This window comes from Haliotis rubra, unplaced genomic scaffold (assembly GCF_003918875.1).
Source record: "Haliotis rubra isolate DU_JTF1 unplaced genomic scaffold, ASM391887v1 Scf975, whole genome shotgun sequence".
In the NCBI taxonomy this organism is placed as follows: domain Eukaryota; kingdom Metazoa; phylum Mollusca; class Gastropoda; order Lepetellida; family Haliotidae; genus Haliotis; species Haliotis rubra.
Window position 1 is genome coordinate 182,636 of NW_025767718.1, and position 23,773 is coordinate 206,408.

Here is a 23,773-nt window from a genome sequence, read left to right on the forward strand (position 1 = left end):
GGAGACCATTTTTCATGTTCGGCCCAGGGATCATCATCTACTTCCCAGTTCTTGAGAACGAGACCACATTGAAAACACTTGCAAGCGTCCCTCTGATTAAGTACACAAATCCTGCCTGAGCCATGTGACTAGGACTCTGTTTCATTTGCACTGGCCAGTCTTTAAACGAATCGAGTCTTTTCTGGAATGAAGTCCATTCAGTCTTGATTGCACAGCAATCGGCAACGACAGTCTTGTCGAATGGGTAATGTCCACACACATCCATGGTCCTATGGTAACACGTCCGCACAGTACAGCGTCTAAACCAAGAATGGCTTTACACCCAGTAACTGTAGTCACTAGGGTTGCAAAAGGAACACTGGTAGTATAATGTGTAATCACTAGGTGTAGTGACTGAGTATGACATGAGGCTGTTTGGGGGACTTTATATACCCACCCGAGTCTACAAAATAGACACATCAGGTGTACACACAATAGATCTCAATATAGACCTGAGACAAAGACTCATCATCTAAAAATAGACACACCAGATGTTCACACCATAGATCTCAATATACAACCTGAGACAGTGACTCATCATCTAAAAATAGACAACATCCGCCAGTCTGAGGATAAATGCTATAGGTTAGGTTTGTCGACCAGTTATAAAAATCAAAAACTACTTTTCATTGTAGTAATAGTGTATTTGATTGATTTATTAATAGGACTTTTGCATGACAAAGGTTATAACTTAACACTTCTCTCGTGGAAGCGAGGTGGTGTCAATATAATACTACTTACAGTATTATTGTTATTTCGACTACAACCTCGCTTCCGAGGAAGAAATCGTTATGTTACAAGTTGTGTCATGGAAAATCTTTATGGTCATCAATCATATACATATTTTACTACAACTAGTAAGTAGTTTTGATTCTTTAACTTCCGTGAAGCGATCTGAAGACAAGTAAGATATCGTTTCAGGCTTCCACAACGCTTGCTTCGCACTCACAAACATAACCCATTTAGCAAGGGTTGTAGTCAAAAGGGCCGAAGGACAAAAGGGCCGAAAAAAATGTCAAAAGGGCCGAGACTAAAAGTCAAATTGGCCGAAATGAAAAGTCAAAAAGGCCAAATAAATGGCAGAAAAATAAAAATTAAATAAATTACATAGTAAAATAGTGTTTAGTTTGTTGTTGATTTTTTAAATGGAATTTGAAAATGAGACTCAAATGTTTTCATTGTGAAGAGCCTTGACTCAGTGTCATGACTAATCCGTATGGGATGTTTGTGTTTGTTGTTGAAGTAAGTTTTTAATCCAAATCGAATTAAGACATGGGAGTCTAACGTTTTTATTGTAAAGTAGATGATGAGGGCATCGTTATAGAAGCTGGTTGATCTCTGTGACTACATGGAGCGACAGTGGATGGGTCACTCTATCTTCACAGTGGTCAGTTGGTTACTTCGTTATTTACTTTATTTAGCCGTCGCCACGCTACAACTAAGTTATTTCGGCGACACGGGCACCGCTTGTACACTTATTAGGAAATAAAGGGGAACAAAAAATATAAATTTTGAAAGAATGGTGTTACTGCCCCAAAACAAAATAGAAACGGAGTATTAAGGGAAATTTAAATGGAAGGCCGAATTAAAAAATAAGGAAAAAATTAAATAAGTAAAGAGTAATAGAGATTTGAATTTAATATAGATGTGGTATAATAAATGGTTATTGTTATTGAACGAATGAACTTGTGTAAATTACCATTATATAATTTTTGTTAATTATGTGAACTTGTGTTAATTAAGTAAGTTATGAACTATATGTATTGCCATTACATGTAAACTTGGTTACATGCTTGGCTATAACCATGCCATTACCATTTTATTATTGTTATGATGATATTATGTTTCAGTGTTATATGTGTCTATAAATAATGTATAACCTTTCTAAACTTTTTTTCTGTTCGGCCCATATGACTACGAATAAGGCCCTTTTGACTTTTTCCATCGGCCCTTTTGACTTGGCACTTCTCGGCCCTTTTGTCCTTCGGCCTATTTGACTAGTTCCCTTTAGCACGAACTAAGGGGTCCTGTGGAAATCTGTGCATGGTGACACCATCGCCCGTCCCCTAGGAGCAATTGACGACAAAGCAACGATTCGGCATGTCGTCGTTGATGTCGAGAAATCATCAAAATGATGAGCGTGCTACACACTTTCTATACAACTAACTGAAAATCGTTCCTCATATGACGTCACTGCAGTGCTCTGGCGACAGAGTTACGTAACATGTCTGTGGTTTCGTTGGCGGGCGAGTGTGAAGCAGGCGACTCTTTGGCAACTTTTAATCGCTCGGAATTAATTAACCACAAGATTTTTAAGAATGAATTTGGTGTTCCGCATAAGTCTAACCACAAATCTTTCATATGTAATAGATAAAGAGTACAAAAAAACAAAGTTTATTTGTTCTTTAACCTTAGTTTCTCAGTTAGCAATTGGGCGGGAATACTCCGACAATGTTCATAAACATCTACAGTATTTTCAGTGGAATATTACTGAATAGTATATGTACTAATGGTTAGAATCTTTCCTGTAATGTTGTTTATCACATAAATGCAATTTTCATTTCATGGAGGAAATAATGAATATCCACCCACCACCCACCCAGCCAGCCTTCCAGCCGGCCTTCCATCCATTTACAGACATATATTTAGAAGTTGGAGTCGTAAGTGTGCACTATTTTCACAAGAAAAACCTACTCACTGACCTCTCGGGTGGGTATTATTGCGCCATGACCCAGTTTTAGCTTGAGGGATTTTCTTTACCGTTTTCTGATCGATCTTCACATACATAACTGGGTAATAGAGAAGTTATTACACTCGCAAGTGTGCCATATGAATTACGTTTTATGTACTTGCTCGTGTATTAATTTCTATATGTATAGTGATTGTGATCACATATGTAAGTCCATGGTCCCTAGTATGGTGATCAGCCTTCAGTTGCTGGTGATCTATGGCCCGGTTTTATATTGTATTGTTGTCTATAGTGATATATTTTTAGGATAGTGTACTAGTTTTAAATTACGAGCTGTGCTATTCTAGTAGTATTACTGTCCTTCGATAACAGTTATTTTATGTTCTCAATTTATTGTTTTTTTATATTGATATAAATTAAATTGTTCCTGTCACGATATGGCTGAGATATTGCCGATGTGGCCTTAATTATGAACTCACTCACTCACTCATATATAAATATGGGTAACTGAGTTTTCTTTGTTGTAATAGATGGGATCGGCTCGGAGGAGGACCATGTATGCTATTTATACCACGACTCTTGTTCTAGTCTTTTATTTATCACCGGGTATGTTTTCCCTCATATTGTTCTCATTTCTGGTGCGGAAGTACTGGTATTTACCCTTCCTTCCACCACCAGATTATCAATCACATTGTCAGATTATTAATCACATTGTCAGATTATTAATCACATTGTCAGATCAGGCATCACATGATCAGATTATGAATCATATCGTAAGATTGGGTATCACATGATCAGATTAGTCACCACTTTGTCAGATTAGGTTATACCTGATCAGATTATAAATCATATTGTCAGTAATGCACGGATTACTGGAAAAGAAACCGTTTTGCTATAGTATTAAGCTTACTTGTCCACAATTTGTCACCGAGACTCCTAATTGTCGCGACTCCTAATTGTCATAAGGACATCCTTCGGGAACTGACGTGACTTGATTGGTAACCATCGATCCCATTTTCTTCACTGTCATTATAATCAAAACGTAATTCTAAATTATTGTGTGATACATAATTGTTCCCGCTGAGAAAGGGCGGTGGCGTAGCCTAGAGGTTAAAGCATTCGCTTTTCACGCAGGAGACGAAGGTTCGATTTCTGACATGGGCACAATTGGTGAAACCCATTTCTGGTGTCCCGCTGATCATGCTGGACTGTTTCCAAAAGCTGCGTAAAACCCTACTCACTCACTCCTGCTGTGAAGACGTGAAAATAAAAGTGGCATGCTGTCGGATGACAAATATAAGACCATAATTAGTTAGAGCTGTGTACACTTCACATCAATTTGAAGCATAATTACATCGATGACGGTACATACTCATTTATCTCTTTGATGCAAGTTGAAGTTCCTCACCAATATCTGTTCTCTTACAAACCCTCCATTCCATTCCCTCCACACACATTGTGGTTTCACCTATAATACTCTGGCCGGCATTTACTCATTTACATACTGAATCGCGTCACTTATATCAGCGTATCAGTTCTCATAGTTCGGAACCTGTGATGGTCCATTATTTTTAGTTTGGCTTGTTGTTTGACGCTGCGCTCATTAATATTCCAGTTGTATGTCGGCGGTGTGTAAATAATCGATGACATGTGTCAACCAAGTAACCACGTAACAAACCATCTTCCTGTAAGATGCATGGACGATAATCCACTCATGCTTGCGGTATAGAACCATACTTGTCACTATGACAAGCAAGGCTGTCACACCTGGCAACAGAAAATGATGATCATAAAACCACAATGCATAATGCATACTGATATTAAAAGAGAAAAGAAAACCAGGCGAAGCTGTTCCCGCGACACCACAGGAGAGATTGAACAACCCGACTTCACAAGCCCTTATATACCCCTATCTAGCAAGGCCATTTATTTTCTATAAAAATATATCAATTATATCTGACTGTATCGCAACGAGAAATCAATTTCATTCCCCTGTTGAACCAGAATGGAATTCCATTTTGTTTTAATTCTGTGACAACTATTTAACTAATTGCCCGATTTATGTTCTATTTAAACAGGTGCCGTGTATGGGGTCTCGGTTGGGAAATCAGAAACCCACTGTGGCACAGATAATGTATTTGATTTCATAAGTTAAGTATCTGAGAGTGAAATCAAAGTTTTGGAAATAAATGAAAACCTATCCCTACTGTGCTACTCAGACATATTGTCATTTGAGGTTTCATGTTGCTTGCATGCATTTTGTGTCTATATTCATATTATATTTATATGAGCGCCATTAGTCAATCTCAAATGGCGCATTGTATTATAAATCTCAACTCCCTGGGGATCATACTAGGCGCACCGAGTTAATGTGGCATGTCCCCTTTATGAGGTACCCATTCACAGTTTTGCTTGCAATTTTACTGCACGTTGCTGTTTAGGCACGTATTCATGTCATCAGGTGATATACCCAGGTTCGTGGGCTTTACGTGCGCAGGGTTGTGTACTGTACACTAGGGTAGTGACAACTCCCGCTGTGCTACTTAGAAACAAATCCATTGAAGATTTATTTGTACTGGCAATCGATGCTCTGTACTGGTATGGCTACTCCTACAGCGCTGCTTGGAGAGAAATTAAACATATCCCTCCTGTGCTACTTAGAAACATATCATTGAAGGTTTCTCTATGGTTGCAAGCAATTTGTGGACATATAAGAAACAGAAGTAAGTTTAAGGTTAATGTGATTTTTTGTAGTTATAGGGTGGGCGTATTACTGGGTGCTATCCTTACATAGCATAACAACTATAAGGTTACCCTATAAACCTACCTATAACGGAGCATAGCGTCATGTCAAGCATATATTTACCTATGCCTTGCCTGCTCCATAATGCAAATCTACTTATATTGGCGACCAAACAGATATGTTTCATATAGGAATAGAATTGACAGAATTACATCAAGCCTATTAAAAGATCAAATCCCTGGTATTTGTTTTAGATATTCCACAGTGCCATATTAGAAGTGACCAGAACACAGACACGCTGACACTGCATGAGGAACTGTCTCTCACTGTGGACATACAGGAATACTACTGCTCTGCCCAATATACCTTCTCACTGCTGTTAGGGGAGGACAATGTACAACTGCCTATATCGGAAACAGTGAACAAACCTACCAACAAAACAGCTGGCGTTTGACAACAAGCAGCAGATCTTGTCTTGTAATGGTATCAAAATCATCAATGGTAAGATTCGTAAGACCCTTAAATTATCCTGCAGATTGAAAAATTTAAGTACACATTCGTACAAATTGAACTTTCGTTTACCAAAACGTCATAAGGGTAATATTGTCACCTTAGTGGGGTAGCCTAGTTGTTGTGTCCGATGCTCGTCAAGCTGAAAAACTGGGTTCGATTAACCACATGAGCATAATTTCTCGAACACACACACACACACGCACGCACGCACGCACGCACGCACGCAAACACACGCACACACGCGCATGCGCGCGGTGAGTGAGTAAAATTTGAAGTCATATCGGCAGTATTTCAGCCACATCCTGACTATGAAAGTTGTAAATTGTAAATGTATACATGAAATAAATACAAGCCTATATACTTACCTGTCTGCGAAGGACAGACAGCTTCTATTTTGAGTTTTTTTATTTCCGTGGAGATCCAATATTGTGATCACTTCTGAGCATCTTAAGAGTTTCTGAAGAAGATATGTAAACGTGTTGCACTCTGTTTCATTGTTTGAGTTGAAGTTGGAATAAGGTTGTATTGTGAAAACGTTAATACCAAACGAAACACGAACAGGTGCACTGTCTTTGTTTCAGTTGCCCCCAGATGCAGGGTCATAAGCGGCAAGGCTATAAAGACAGTTGCGCAGCACGAGGAACTAGAGCTTTCCGTGGACATCCAGAATTACTTCTGTTCTGCAGCAAACAACTTCACACTGCAGGTCGGGAATGTCAGCCAGCCCTTGTCTCCAGCCGCTATTGAGAATAGACTTAGGAATATGACAGTCAACATCACCTTGAACATAACAAATTTACCCTTAGGGGACGTGAGATTCGTCTTTCTCTGTCAAGACCAAAAACAAGTCTTAACATGTGATGGACATGAACTAATCCAAGGTGAGCATGAACAGGTCATTTGATTGAAGATACATCACCTCACAGTGTTTTATGTCAAATCTAAATCATGCATTTTGTCTGGACTTTTCCAGCAGCTTCAATCAGAAGAGTTCATATACAAAATGTGCTGTGTATCGTTGGCAAACATTCTAAAGAGGTGATCTGTCCCTAACTTATGCTTTAAGCAAAACTATTTGTATAAAACTTACCAAAGATGTCATTTCAAACCTTCTTTTCATGTTTTGTTTATGCACAACATGTCAGCTGCATATGACCTTTGCTTTCTGACATTTGGCATGCAAACATATGTGATGTATGGTATTCTTGCATTCTGGTATCTGATTTGTATGCAGCGTGTGGTCTGTATGCCATGTGGTTTGTTTGTTATGATGATGTTTATAGTATGGGTGATATGTATGTTATATAAAATTGTATATCGTTTTGGATGGGTGCAGCATATAGACGTGTGTGTTGTGTGTGATATTTTGTCACTGCGGATTCGAGCGTCTTATTTGATTTGTACGTTCTGACAAATGTATACGTCGTGTGGGATTTTTATGGTGTTTTCAATATTTGACGTGGTGCAGGAGATGGATGTGCCTTATGAACCGCCTTAATATAGATACACCTTGTATTGTAATCACAATGTAAATACCAACAATAACAATGCAAGCATGTCCATTTGACAATAATAAACATGTCTGAATATATGATATCTCCTCATCATTGCTATTTACATCGAACTGTTTGCTGCTACCGCCGCAGAGGGAACCAGTCGGATCTGACCTTTGAATCTTACAAACTCTCCCCGAAAGAGTGAGTGAGTGAGTGAGTGAGTTAACGTCACATCGGCAACATTTCAGCCATATCGTGACGAGAACCCCCGGAAGAGTGAGTGAGTGAGTGAGATATTATTTAACGTCATATCGGCAATATTTCAGCCATATCGTGACGAGAACATATGTGACATTGAAATGGAAGATATGTATATTATAAAAACCTGTCGATGAAGGACAGTAAAACAACTAGAATATCACAATTACAACTAAAACTAGTGTGGAAATTTAAAACAAATAGCACTATTTGGACAATACAATATAAAAAAGTGGCTATAGATCGCCAACAACTGAAGGTAGATCACCAAACTAGGGACCATGGGGACTTACATTACTTTTGCTACCTGCATGGAACCTAGTTGGATTTATATCATCCCTTCAGCCGCTGGCGATTGAAGTCAAATTTAGCCAAAATTAAAATGACAAAAATACTACATTTAAAACAGCTGGTAATATTTAAATTTCCTTTGAATGTTTCGGGACTTACGTACCCTCTCAGGAGGACAATAATTTTATGCTACTTCAACCCAATTTGAGGGTACAGCCACTAACAATCTAAGTTACTAATCTAAACTACCAATAATAAAATATGTATCTATTTACAAATCGGTTAACAAGTCTAATTCTTTTAAAAATGCAATAATTAAATGAGAACTTATATTAGTAAAAAGATCCTTCATAGTTGAATATTAGAAGAGACATGGATATACAAGCTGTACAACGTCAGCGCAATGTGAAGAGTAAGACGAACAGTAACAGTTTGAAGATGCATGTTTAGAGGAGAAAAGAGGCAATAATCACTGAACCGTCTTAAGTTAAAGGTGTCTGTATTCTTAAGATATGTCTCTTAGAGACCTAATGCTGATGGTTGAGTGAGTGAGTGAGTGAGTGAGTAAGTGCGATTTTATGTCTCATCGGCAATATTTCAGCCATATAGTGACCACAGTGCTAATCATACTCACTTGTCTGCCATAGATGACCTTGACATCCAAGTGATCTGAGCAGATCCGCAGAAACGAAATTGGGGCATCCGATTGGTGGAAAATATACTATACTGTAAGATTTTGACTGTTTGCTAATGAAATATTAACTTTGCAATAATCCTATATTTTGGATGATGTACGAAACAGTAAATTGTTAAGAATAGTTTTAGAGGTTGTAAAAATGCATTCGATATTGATTCATTTTTAGGAAATTATATTCATAAATATTTAACCTCTAAAATTATTCTTACAAATATACTGCTCAGGTCACTTAAATGTCAAGGCCATCTATGGCCGACAAGTGAATATGATTGCCGATGGTTTTGGAGAAAATGCCTGCTTACTGTCGATGAAAGGATTTGTAGATGTTGCAATAAGTTTTTAGACCCGTGGATTGGCGCTGCCGATCGAAACTGGAAGCTCTCAACGTGGCTGGAATTAATAAACGAATTTAAAAGGTGAGTTTTCGCTGTCTTGGGTGATCCATGATTTTGGCTTGGAATTGCGGAGGTAGCTGTTTTCGGGGAGTCGTGACGTTTAACTTTTGAAATAATGATCCGATTGTGACCAGTTATAGCTCATTTTGTAGGGAAATCATCTCGCTTTGATCCGTAGGCCTTGACGGGGCCTTAAAAATAGTTTACGTGTTGAAATCTAACTTAGATTGAGGAGGGGGTGGTTCCGTCGTTACATCCCTTTCCTTTTATATAGTACTAGGGTAGGGTCTATGTACCTATTTGCCTTTCTAACGCTGTTTCTAAGCGTGACACGCCCCTGTGATAGTGACTATGAACAAGTTTAGAATTCACCATAAATACATGTAAATTATAAAAACCCGTCGACGAAGGACAGTAAAAGCAACAGTATCAAGAAATAAAACTTGCATCGCTCTCTAAATTGGATTTCAAATTAGAACAACACAATATAAAAATCGGCTATAAATCGCCAACAAGTGATTGTAGATCACCATAGTAGGGACCACTTTGACTTTCATTACTTTGGCTACCTGCACCCTAACTGGATTTACATCATCCCTTCAGCTGTCAGCAATGTTTGACAATCTAGCCATACATTAAAAGAACATATATACTACCATTAAAAATAAAAGTAGGTTTAAATGCTGACGGTTGAAGATCTTGCACGAGTAATTGCAATTCATTGAAGTTATTCTTCAGTCCTCTGCAATTTCACTGACATTTTTTGGCTCAGTTGGAGATTGTTTATGTCAATGTGAGGAGGAGCTATGCCTCTGCCTGTCGTGTGAGTGACCACCATATCTGGAGGTCCACAATAGTTTTCTAGAGGAACCTCTGGAGGGGAAGGGTTGGTTGGGGTTTGTTTTCTGTTTAAATTATTTTCTTTCCTTTTTGAATAAACACTTGCTGGGTTTTTTTGCTTTTTTTTCAGACATGTTCTCTGTCTTGCTTCCATAAGTGGACTGGGTGACTCAGGACAGAGATGGAGGGCCTGTGGATGTAGGTGGTGCGTCAGGAACTACAGGTCTTTTTGACTTGTCCCATGTCAAGTCTATCTGAAATGCAATAGAGGATGTTGCTACAGAGCGAGTGACAGCAGCAGGATATGTTAAATTTAACGGAAGTGAGTTCTGGATTAGGAAGAGTTATTTTTTGCACCAAATTATGAGGTTTTTTTTTCACATTCGAGCTTCATGATCTTCGACTCGCTTTGCCACACAGACCTGAGAAAAGTAGGATGTGGGCTATATTTACAGATGGATCCAAGGATAGTAGTGCTGTTGCCAGCGCTACTGTCATTGGATCCTCTCACATCCAGACTACCTGATCACTGTTCTATTCTTACTGCAGAAACATTTTTAACAACAGCCATGTTTGAATCCATGGTAACACAAGGCTGATGCTGCCAAAGCAGCACTCAACTACTATCATACTCCACGTCAGATCCCATACAGTGATATGAAGCCTGTCATAGAGACCTCATGCAAAATAAGTGGTAATCCCGAGTGGGTATAACTCATTACATAAGATAAAGCCAGCTGTCGATTATATACCTACTTGGGTTGTCAGTCAGTCTGATTTGAGGAGGTCCTATTACGACGAATCGCACTGACATAAGTGATATACTTTTATACAGCATGTATATGCATGGGTACTTTTTAAAATGTATAAAAAAATGTATACATTTATTAAAAGAAGAAAATGCTGCGTTTTGCTTGATTGTAGAATTCACTCTCCCAGTGATATTTATTACCAAGTTTCAGTTTTGAAGGATATTTTTAGCAAAATCACATTTAATTACAGGGCTTTTGATTTTTGAATGAAAGTGTTTTAACCGAGGTTGATGTATTTGAAGGTTATTATGTTCTACAGATTAAATATGAAAATGCAGCATGGAGGGTTCGGGTGATCCTGGCACAGTCAGGCTGGTAAGGCTCATCATCAGCTCAGGGCCCTTGCCCCCTCTACACGCAGCCCAGACAGCGAATTGGACTTCTCCAAGGAAACGCTGCATATTCGAACCCACCAAGAACTTTCCGGAGAATATGTAGACTCCCCAACACTGCAGCCTTCTGCATTACCCAGACTGTCAGAAGGGTTGCTCTCCCGGTGGAGAACCCGGGCACTCTCCTGATCTACGCTAAGAGATCAGGAGGTACCAAACCAAGGGCACCGAGAACAATGGGGAGCCTGGCGACAGTGTACTTGGGATGCAAGCGAGACATTTCAAAGGCGAGGTCCGCATATTTTTCATGCTTTTCCTGAATCTTGCCAATCACATTGCTGTTAAAAGGGACAGAAAATTCAATAATTACATAAATTCATTGGCTTTATCAAAAAGGACATGATGAGGTTTGTTGGCAGGAATTCTACTGAGGCTGTATATGGGCCTATTCCAGAGAAGTTTGAAAACATCATTTTCCATGACGCCCTGGACATGTTCAGGGTCGTACCATGGATGGACCTCGGAGTCAAAGCCACAGACATGGCGGGGACGGTAGTAAAGGCAACGAGCCATGCCATCATGTCGTTTAAGTGAGTGAGTGAGTGAGTGAGTGAGTGAGTGAGTTAATATTTAACGTCACATCGGCAATATTTCAGCCATATCGTGACGAGAACATTTTATATTGTAATGGAATATGTATATATTATAAAACCTGTCATCGAAGGACAGTAAAGCAACTAGAGTATCACAGATATATATATGTAAAACTAGTAATTGAATCTAAAACATTTTAACCACAGGGGTCAACACAATCTAAAAATGGGCTATGGATCGCTAACAACTGAAGGTAGATCACCATACTAGGGACCATGGGGACTTACAGTACATTTGCTTCCTGCATGGGCCCTAGCTGGATTATATCATCCCCTCAGCCGTTAGCAATTAAGACATATCTAGCCATACATTAAAATTACAAATATTCTACGATTAAAAAACGGAAAGTTGAAATTGGGACTTACGTACCCTCTCAGGAGGACAATAATTTTACAGTACTTTAACCCCCCTCGAGGATACAGCCACTAACAATCTATGTTACTAATTCAAACTTCCAATCATAAAATATTTAGCTATTTACAAATCTGTTAACAAATCTAATTCTTTTAAAAAGGCAATAACTAAATGAGAACTAACATTATTAAAAAGATCCTTCAATGTTTTGACATTAAAACACTTATCCCTTGTGATGGAATATTCAATGCAGTCAAGCAAGACATGCTTGACTGTGATCCTTTCATCACAAGGGATACAAAACGGAGGATCTTCGCCTTTCAATAAATATTCATGAGTATATCTGGTATGGCCAATGCGACATCGTCGCATAATGACCTCTTCAAATCTGGACTGACAACCCAAGTAAGTGTAACCAATGTAAGGTTTTATTGCATGTAATTTATTAATACCTACTTGGGTGTCCCACTTCTTTTGCATTAGATCGCGGATGTATGTTCTAATGCTGGCTTTATAATCTGAATATGGGATCAGAAGTGGTGTCACAGATTTGTTGAGGGCTGCCTTAGCAGCAATATCAGCCATCGTGTTCCCAGAAATGCCAACGTGGCTGGGTAACCAACAAAAGACGATGTCGCATTGGCTAGTAGCAAGTTCATTGTACAATTCAATAATTTCTAATAAAAGTGGATGGTTGCAAGAAATATTTTTAATAGCCTGAAGACAGGAAAGAGAATCTGAAAAGATGATATATTGTTTATATTTACGGTGTTTATTAATATATTTAAGAGCTGTTAAGATGGCGTTTGCTTCTGCTGTAAATATAGAGCTGTTATCCGGTATTCTAGAAGATATTGTTCGGGATCAATGACAGTGGCACATGCCACTGCGCCACCATCCTTGGACCCATCTGTAAATAAGGATTTGTATGTAGTACATTTATTTCTTAATTGACTAAATTCTTGTTTATACTGTAATTCATTTGTTTCTGATTTTTAAATGTAGTTAATGTTAGGTCAACTTGTGGCTAACCAATTGCCAAGGCGGAGAAGAAAGAAATCGGGAAGGAGCTATATGTTCTAGCTCAATGCCAGCAGCAGAAAGAAAAGGTTGCACTCTTATACCAAGAGGCGGAACAAGAGAAGGCTTCTTGTTATACAGATCTTCATAGAGTGGATTAAAGACACAGTTATATGCAGGGGTTTGACTCATTGGAATAAAGTTTTGTAATATACTGTAAAGTTAATTTTATACGGCGTTGTGTAAGAGATGGCTCATCGGCCTCAACGTAGAGACTGTCAATGGGAGAGGTTCTGAAAGACCCAAGACAAAGTCTTAGACCCTGGTGATGGCTAGAATCAAGTAGTTTGAGGTTGCTTTTACAGGCCCCACCATATACGATAGAGCCGTAATCAAGTTTCGATCGGACCAGTGATCTATACAAATGAAGGAGGGTGGTTTGGTCCCCCTCCCCACTTTGAACTGGAAACGACTTTCAACAAGTCGAGTGCCTTCAGGCATTTGGCTTTTTAGATTTCTGATATGTGGCAGAAAGGTTAAATGCGAATCAAAGATGAGACCAAGGAATTTAGCTTCCTTGACAACTTTGATGGGTGTGCCATTTAATGATAATTCAGGATCTTTATGGGGTTTGTATTTCCTACAAAAATGGAGACAGTTGGTTTTGGATTTCGAAAATTTAAACCCGTTTTCAAGACACCATTTATGAATTTTGTTGAGACAAATTTGTAATTGTCTCTCAATAGTTCGCACGTTTTTACCACGGCAAGAAATATTAAAATCATCCACGAAAAGACATCCATCGATTGAATCACTTAAAACCTTTGACAGACTATTTATTTTAATACTAAAGAGTGTGACAGATAAAATACTGCCTTGCGGGACACCCTGATCCTGATTGTAATGATCAGACAGGGTAGAACCCACACGAACTTGAAATTGCCTGTCCTTTAAAACTGTGATATAAAAAGAGGCAAACGGCCTCTCAATCCAAAATCGTGTAAATCTCTTAAAATACCATGTTTCCATGTGGTGTCATATGCTTTTTCTAAATCGAAAAAGATCGACACTGCATGTTGTTTTTTTAATAATGGCATTTTTAATAAAGGATTCTAAACGCACTAAATGATCGATAGTACTTCTGTTTTTACGGAAACCACATTGAATGTCTGTTATAAGGTTATTAGTTTCCAAGTACCACACAAGTCGATTATTTATCATGCGTTCCATGGTCTTGCAAACGCAGCTAGTTAATGAGATTGGCCGATAATTCGAAGGATCAGTATGATCACGTCCAGGTTTAGGGATGGGTACAATAATAGCATCGTGCCATGAAGAAGGAAATTGTCCAGAAGTCCAAATATCATCAAAAATGTTTAAAAGGGTTTCTAAGCATGAATCCGGTAAATGTTTCAAGAGTTGATAATGTATGTTATCAGCACCTGTAGCCGTATCATGAGCTTGATCAAGAGCAGTATGAAGCTCATGAATAGAAAACAGTTCATTGTAATCTTCCCCATTATCTGAATTGAAATTAATAGTTTTCCTTTCCTGTTTTTTTTTATAATTTTGGAATTGAGGTAAATAATTCGATGAGGAAGAGTGTTTGGCCAAAGTTTCTCCGAGTTTATTTGCAATATCAGATTGACTAGTTAATAATTCGTCTCCATCTTTCAGATGCTTAATGCTAGATTTAGAACCCTTACCTTTTATTTTCTGGATCATATTCCATACTTTTGATATCGGCGTTCGTGAATTTATTTTTGAGACATAAGTTCGCCAGGATTGACGTTTACTTTGTTTGAAGGTACGCCGTGCCTTAGCATTTAAAATTTTAAATTTATTCAAATTATGGACCATAGGATGGCGACGGAAATAATTCTCAGCTTTCTTCCGTGCCTTCCTAGCCTGTTTGCACTCATTGGTGAACCATGGTTTTCGTATGTGTGGAATTGCAGAGGATTTGGGGATACACTCATCAGCAATGTTAATAAGTTCATCAGAGAAATCTTTTATAGGATCAGGACATTCTATAAAGAGTTCGGGTTTAAGTCTGCTACAACACAGAGCTTGGTACAAAGGCCAGTTAGCTTTTTTAAAGTTCCATCTCGAATATGGAGTAATATCAGATGGGTTTACAGGTTTTAGTATAGTCGGGAAATGGTCACTTCCACATAGGTCATCATGGACTGACCATTCAAATTCATTTAGTAATTCTGAATTCGTGATTGATAAGTCGAGAGTAGAATAGGTTCCTGTACCAGGGTGTAAATACGTGTTGGAACCATCATTATAAATACATAAATCATTGTCTGAACAAAACTCCTCCAGTAGTTTACCTTTAGCGTTTGTATTTATGCTACCCCAGAGTGGGTTGTGGCCATTTAAGTCCCCCATAATAATACAGGGTTTAGGGAGTTGGTCATACAGAGTTTGAAGATCAGTCTTCTGAATGACTGAAGACGGTGAGATATACAAAGAGCATAATGTAAATGCAACGTGTAAAGTGAGTCGCACTGCAACTGCTTGAAGATTAGAAGTAAGTGTAATAGGGCTATGGATAACATTCTGTTTGACTAGGATTGAAGAACCTCCAGTGGCCCTGTCACCTGGAGGTGAGAAATAATGATAAGCATTGAAATGACGTAGGTCAAAAGATCCGTCTGCTTTAAATAAGTCTCCTGCAGACAAAATGCTGACGGCATACAATCCTGGACTAATAACTGTAACTCATTGTAATTATGCCGTAGTCCTCTGCAATTCCACTGTACGATGGTGTTGGAATTAACTATCTTTTCGGGGGATTTACTGGGGATCTCTCCCGCACTGTTTTGGAGGGCGACAAGCTTCGTGCCCTAGATTGGACGTTTTCGGACACGTCCATATCCTCAAGTGATCCGTATTTGTTGTAAAGTTTGATTTTATTTTGAGACCCCTTTGGAGCTCTGCCACTTTGTTTCTTGTTAGCATCAGGCTTAGGCTTACCTTTACTTTGAACAATTTGTTGATTGTCAGATGACGATTGAGTGAGTGAGCGTGATTGAGAGGAAGATTTATGATCTGAAGAAGGTTTTGACGTACCAGGAAGTGATTCCTCAGTCTGAGACGATATCTCAGGGTACAAATTCTGTGGAGAGTCCCCTTTGACCCAAGTCAAGGTTGTTTGGCAGCTAGTGGATGATTTTGTTATTTTAGAGCTAGACTGAGATGGTGATTTGGCTACTGCAGCATAACTCTCTGGAAGGTCGGATCTCTTTACCAGTTTTTTTGCCTCAGAAAAAGTGATATTTTGGGTAAATTTGATTTTGTCAATTGCCATTTGCTCTTTCCAAATGGGACACTCTTTAGAAAAAGCTGAATGGTCGCCCGAGCAGTTGGTGCATTTTTTAAAAGTACTGTTACAATCTTCTGTTGTGTGTGTCTTCTCACCACAGTGAGCACACACAACAGACAATGTACAAGTATTTACACCGTGTCCATATTTCTGGCATTTAAAACACCTGAGTGGGTTAGGGATGTAGGTGTCAACGGGAATGTTACAGTAACCTGCCTTCAGCGATTTGGGAGCATTTGGGGATGAAAAGGAAAACAGATAGGTATTCGTTCTGACAGTTTGATTGTTTTTTCGGGTTGTAAAGCGCTTAACGTAAAGAACACCTTGATCTTTCATTTCTGATACTATGTCAAGTTCTGACATATCATCAAACAATCTGTCCCGGTCTCTGACGATTCCTTTACTTGTGTTCAAAGTTTTGTGAGCAGAGACCGAGACCTGAATGCCAACGAACAATTCTGTATTCATCAAGTTGGTTGATTGTGGTTTTTTTCGCGCATTCAACTAGCAGCGCACCTGAACGGAGACGTTTAATGTTCTTTACATCCCCAGCAATACCTTGAATACCCTTAGATACTGCAAAAGGGTTCAACTTTAATGGACTCTTGTCTAGAGTCTCGATTACAAGGAAACGTGGCCAATACTCAATCGATTTAGGCAGTCTGTGGTCATCATCAACAGGGTCATTGTCAAGAGGACGTTTGGTTTTTTTTGTTGGTGTTTCGTAAGCCATGGTTATTGTATTAGATTTCATCATCCGAGCTCCCCACCCACCACGGAGTATCACAAGGACGATGCTAAAAACAAGCGGATCTCCGACTTGCAGCACCAAGGATACCCGGATGACATACTCCAGCAGAAAAATTAAAAGATTAATGAATCCACCAGATTGGCCCATGAGCCACCGCCTTCTGGGCATACGACTCTAGGCAAAAACATACATGAAATTGTGCAGTTGAAATTCAAAAATTCAAAGTTCAAAAATTGCCAAGACTTAAAAATATCATATAATAATTCTCAAATTTTGTGCAACATTTTATAGTTGTAGCACAGGGCTTGGCGTGACCAGCCGATTGATGGAACCGGGCCAGTTCAACCACCCGTCTAGGTGAAGTAAGGGGCGAAGTGGTGTGTTGGGCAAAGGAACACTGTTCCAGGAACCAATGCCCTCAACCACCAGCCTCCCGTCCTCCACCGACACAGGGGCGCAACCCACGGCAAACGGGTTGGTGGACCTAATATCCCCCCGGGTCCACAACGGGGGGTTGAAGGGCGCTTGGCGTGACCCAGCACCCACCACGAGGAGGTGGCCCTTCATGGGTGCCCATGTCGTTTAAGATATGCTGTTTGTGCCAAGGAAGGGCATCCACTGACAAGGTGTTGGAAAGTCTCTGTAAATTCATTACATAGTCGACATTTCATATTGATATTTTCTTTAAGAATCACATTTTGGCGATTACGAGTGGGAAGTGACTGGTCCTCAGCAGCAAAAAGGAAGCCCCCAGTTTCACATTTGAGACCAGCAAACTTCATCCAGGGGACGGAGTCAGTGGGATTGCTATTCTGTTCAACGCACTGCATGTACACACGATGCAATGGCTTCTCATAAAGCTTCTCCACAAAAGACCGACTCTGGGCAGACTTGGTGAAGGACTTTACCTGGTTATTATTATTATTATTACGGCATTGCTATTTAATGGGGTTTAAAGTATTGTTAAAATAGTTGTCCACTGATGATTGCATGTTAGTCATAAAAGCATCATTGTACATTGCAGACATCCGGAGTTTTATTGCTTCAATTATATTGTTTGAAGTTATGGCTAGAAACATTGCCCATGTGACGTAAGATTTTCACTCATTCACCTAAAAACGGGTGCGAAATACCATAGCAAATATCAACAGAAAGCCGCCAAAGGACTATGTGCGAGTAGTATGTATAGGAGAGGCATTCACATGTTGACGAATAGTCTAGTATAAATTACTGTTTTGAAGCTTTGATTTTCAAAGGCACGGCCCATGATTATAGGAGTTGAGCAGCAACGGTGTTTCTTTATTAGAAAAAGCTGAGAACGAAGTGCTACACGATATAGACAAAGTGTTAATTACATGTCAGAGGCCTTGTGCACGGCAGCAAATGATATGAAAAGAGTGTGTTCTCCTAATAAGTTTAGCCAAATGCTAAAGGATGTATTACACAATACGTTAAACGATTAGTCGTGTTTTAAATCATTCATTCTTACAGAAAAAATATCTTCCAGATATTAATGTTAAGAAATTCAGAACAGCACTAGCCCGTTTCAGATGTAGTTCCCATGATCTTCTAATAGAAAAAGGTAGGCATTTAGGGATACCAAGGGAAAAACGATTGTGTAAGTATTGTACTTATCAGGAGGTAGAAGATGAATATAATTTCTTGCTTGTTTGTCCACTGTATGCAAATATAAGAAAAGAATACATAAAGAAATATTTCTACTTGAACCCCCGAATAGACAAATTCTATACCCTCATGGCATCTCAAAATCAAACAGTCACAAAATACCTTGCCATGTATATATACCATGCCATGAATATGAGATCCTCTGCATTACAGATGTGATATTATTAACTATATATTCATTTATATTGCACCCTCTGCTACTGTATGTATGTAAAATGTACTATAGGCCTACGGCCTCTTCAGAACTGTAAATAAAGATTGATCCATTGATTATCGGAGTCCCTGAGTGGAAAAACACAAGTTACACTAGTTTCAAGTCTTTAATGGATTTTGTGGCAAGGCCATTACACATGTATGTTTGTTGGGATCGGATCGTCCTGAAGATAAGCTGCTCTAATTACACTTATCAGCGTGTCAATTATTGAAGTGTCATAAGTATAATATATCAGTCGAATTCATCAGTTAGACATTAATTAGACATTAAGATATGCACTTACTGATATCCATTACTAATCGGGGAAACAAACCTGAAATATAAGTGATTTGTGGGAAATTAGATGCCGACAACACTTTTCCATTATCATCTTATGGACCATTTAGAAGATGATACTACTTCTTTCACAAACGCAATTCAATACACGAGCGTACGATACATGGAAAGTCTTGGGTGGCTTTTTAAAAAGGTTTTATAGATCCAGGGCAATTTTCAATAAGTAGGATATTTTTTTTTTCAATATAACCATTTGGCTGTGTTAGGTTTCAGTTTGGACTCTATTTGTCTTGTCTGAATTACATTTTCTCGTTTTCGTATCCTCATTTAAAATTCAAAGTAAGTATTTCAGCCATATAGTAACTATGAAAGTTTTGCATTTATAGAAGGGAGTGAGTGAGTTAATATTTAACGTCACATCGGCAATGTATCAGCCATATTGTGACGAAAACAATCTATACGATAAAGATGAAACCATTTGAAGAATAAAACCTGTCGACGATGGACAGTAAAAATACTAGAATATCACAGTTATGAATATATAACTAGCATGTAAAACAAAACATTTTAATTAAAGATGACAGAAAAAAACAACAACAACCCCAAAACACGGGCTATAGATCGCCAACAACTGAAGGTAGATAACCATACTAGGGACCATGGGGTGCATTCACAGAAAATGAACTAAAATTATAACTACGTCTTTGAATAAGATAACAGAAAAAAATAACTACAATATCATAGATTTACATAGACGATATTTTATACACAACACGGTATAAAAAGGAGCTATGCTAGCATCTGAAGGCAGATCACCATGGGGACTTACAGTACATTTGATTACTGCACGGGTTCACGGATTTACACCATACCTTCAGATGCCAGCAGTTGTTGACAAATCTAGGCATAAATTACTATCTAAATTTGCTTTAAATGTATTTCGGAACGAAGCTCATTATACATAACTTTAACCCGCTTTGAATTTGAAGCAGCCACAAACAATCAACCTGTCAACAGTATTAAAATTTGCATTAAAAATACATTAAATAATGCACAATTAATTTATTCCTGTGGTATATGTCACTCCCTAGTCTTTCATTTTAGAAGCAACGTGTAAACTAACATAACAGCCAGCAGTCGATCTCTGTCTCTGATTTCTCCTTCACTGGTATTCATTGTTCTATGGGCAGAGACCATAACGGGAATTTCAACAAACATATATCTTGACATTCTCTTCTTCTTGACATTACTTGTCATATCTTCCTACGAACCTCTGTTCTAATACGGCCATATTTCCCGGTTCTCGTAAAATCCCGTAGAGGCAAAAGATCGCAACACGAATTATCTCCCTTCTTTCTATCCAATCAAAACATGTGTTACATCACTTAGATTCAACTTGACTAACACAAGCAAATGTGGGGCCACAAATATCCCCCATCTGCCGGGGACTTGTGTTGATGTTACACACAAGACGTTTAATGGCTAGCTTGTCCGTTGTCAACGAAGGCGATGGAGACGCCACTGATCCGCCATAACATGACTGAGTTCTGTCTATAAGAAACGTTTGCGCATCGCGCAGGGGAAGAAGTTTAGTTTTCTTGAAGCATACGGAAATTACCGAGGCCTTGCGAATGATCAGTTTTGAAACAACGTCGCTGATTGCACAACTAAATCTGAATGCCTCCAATCACGAGTCTTAAACGCTCACACCATGAAAGGGCCGTATTAGAACAGAGGTTACGTAGGAAGATATGACAGGAGTAACCTCTGTGGGAAGAGAATGATATTTTGACAGCAGGTTCGTAACTAGTTATTTTATGTTACATTAAAAGTTATCCTGAAGGCAAGCGTTTGATGTTTTTCACTCTTTCTGCTATGCCGTTAATACTTTAGAAATGGGAAAAGGATTTAGCTTCAAAGGGGTCTTATCCAGAGTCTCTACACTCAGAATCGTGTCCAGTAATCAACAGATCTGAAAGGTAGCTGTTCATCATAATTGTCAAGTGGACGTTTCGCTTTTTTTATTGGGTTTGGTAATCCATGGTGAATATATATAGGTTTATCATCCGAGCTCCCCACCCACCACAGAGTATCACAAAAGACAATGCCAAATCGCGGAAAGCCGACTTACGACACCAAGGAAAGTTGGATGACTTACTCAAGAAGAACTAGTCAAACAGTAATTATTCCACAAGATTGGCCCTTGTGCCACCGCCTTCAGGGCACATGACTCAAGCGAAATTACTATATTAGACTACCACCTGTCTAGGTGAAGTAAGGGTCAAAGTGGTGTGTTGGGCAAAGGAACGCTATTCTTGGAACGAGTGCCTTTAACCGTCCGAACCCCGTCCACCACTGTGACAGGGGCGCAACCCACGGCAAAGCAATAATGTTAAATGTTTCCTGTCATTTGCAGTTAACAAGAAAACTCTGTAGAACTGTTTCCCATTTTGAAAAGCTTGGTAAGCGAAGAAATTTTGAGTTCAAGACGGAGGCGTATAGTTTTGTACTCTCAATTATGGTGCTAATGTTTGAAACAATAAAATGATAAATTGGATTGCATAATTTGCTAATAAATTACTTTATGTTCAGTGTTCGAACGTATGTTATAATGACTCTTTCCCCGATTCATACGTTAAACTTATTATATTTTATTGAAAACATATTGGAAAATTCTTCATATATAAAAAGTCTGCCTTCGTCATGTATCAAATCATTGACAAAAACACCTTTTTATACCACTCAAGATACAGAAAGGGATGCCATTCGATTCTAATTCTAAAAGGGGTGGCGGGGTAGCCTAGCGGTTAAAGTGTTCGCTCATCACGCCGAAGACCTGGGTTCGATTCCCCACATGGGTACAATGTGTGAAGCCCATTTCTGGTGTCCCCCGATGTGATATTGCTGAACTATTGCTAAAAGCGGCCTTAAATCATACTCACTCACTCACTCTAATTCTAAAGAAGAAGTAGGCCTGGTATTTGGCAAGTTTTGGTGTATTCCATTAAGTCATATATAAGTCTAGTTACCTCACCAATATATCTTCCCATGACAAACCCTTTTGGTCTTCATTAATACTACTAGGTAATAAGTAATTTTGTTTGCAATTGCTGCGGCTCCAACTTTGTATTATATATTTAGTAGGGACATAGGGCGCCAATTTTTCATACACTTCTTAGGTTGATTTGCTTAAGGTATGCATCTTAACAATCCATGTTTTTGCGAGATCAATCACTATCCGTTCTTATAAACACAGTTTTGTGAAGTAAGAAAAAAATCTCCTGAATGTTTCCCAAAGTGCTTAAGAAATGCTATAGCAAAACCATCAGGCCCTGGACACTTTTCATTTTTCATGTTTCTATGAGCGTACGGCAGCTCGTTCATTTTTAATTCCCTTGTAAGGTTACATTTGTCATAGTCGTTTCAAATTTGTTACGTTTTCGTTGGGGATTATGGCCTAATAATACAAAAACATGTGCAGCTCCACGGTCAAGAGTTTCCGTAAGTAACGATTTATTACACTCCCCAATGTCAAAATCATTGCCAGTATTGTGTTTCTGAAGTAGACCTATGTTTGTAGAATCATAATTGTTCTAGCAACTGACATCATTCATTCTCTTCGAATAGGTTATCAAGTTGATATCCAAACCTTATTAGAAACTGTTAGAAACGAGTCAGGTCTAAAGTGGTCTCGAATCTCACTTTAGCCATTCGAATATAATATCTACTGTTCGCCTTCAAGAAACTGTTTTATAAAAGCAGCGGTCACATCTTATGGACACACAGGTAGTTGACCGAAGTCTGTGATAAAAGTATTAGACCGCAGTGGAATCGTATTTGACCTTAGTTAAACGTAGTTAGATATATTAGTTGAAAAGTAGATTGCCGTTGTCATGACTGTACTTTGAACCTGGGAAACCCATGATTTGGCCATGGTTAAACCCAAATAATTCAACATGTTCAAAATATCTCTACGGTTAGCTTGAATGCCAAGCCATGCTGGTAGCTTAGTTTGAACTTGGTTGACCATAGTTCTCCCTCGTAGACCGTAATGGACCCTACGTCACCGTGGTAACATGGCACAACCATCAAAGTACGGTTTACTACTTTCATTGTTAAGGAACAACGTTCATGACTGTAAAATGTAACCATGCATTAAAGACGTGTCTGAAAGATTAAGCCGCCCATGCTGAACAAGACCAGATAACTCCCAAATATATTCTCTCTCTGGACTAAGGTTACAGAAGGCCACGTTCACGATATGTTTTAACTTCAGTTCATAGCTGCAGAAATACCCAAACCTATTTAGTTTCAAACATAACATTACTGTTAGCAGGCCTCCGTTGTCAGGATGCATTTTTGGGTTATTGCATAGTTAT

At 38.8% G+C, this 23,773-nt stretch overlaps 1 long non-coding RNA gene across 1 annotated transcript; it reads left to right on the forward strand.

Moving 5' to 3' along the window:
* The first annotated feature begins 1,922 nt into the window (after positions 1–1,922).
* Positions 1,923–21,578, forward strand: LOC124265372. Its single transcript, XR_006895441.1, has 3 exons — positions 1,923–2,068; positions 15,398–15,400; positions 21,567–21,578. It is a non-coding gene; the product is annotated as an uncharacterized LOC124265372 (long non-coding RNA).
* Positions 21,579–23,773: the final 2,195 nt, after the last annotated feature.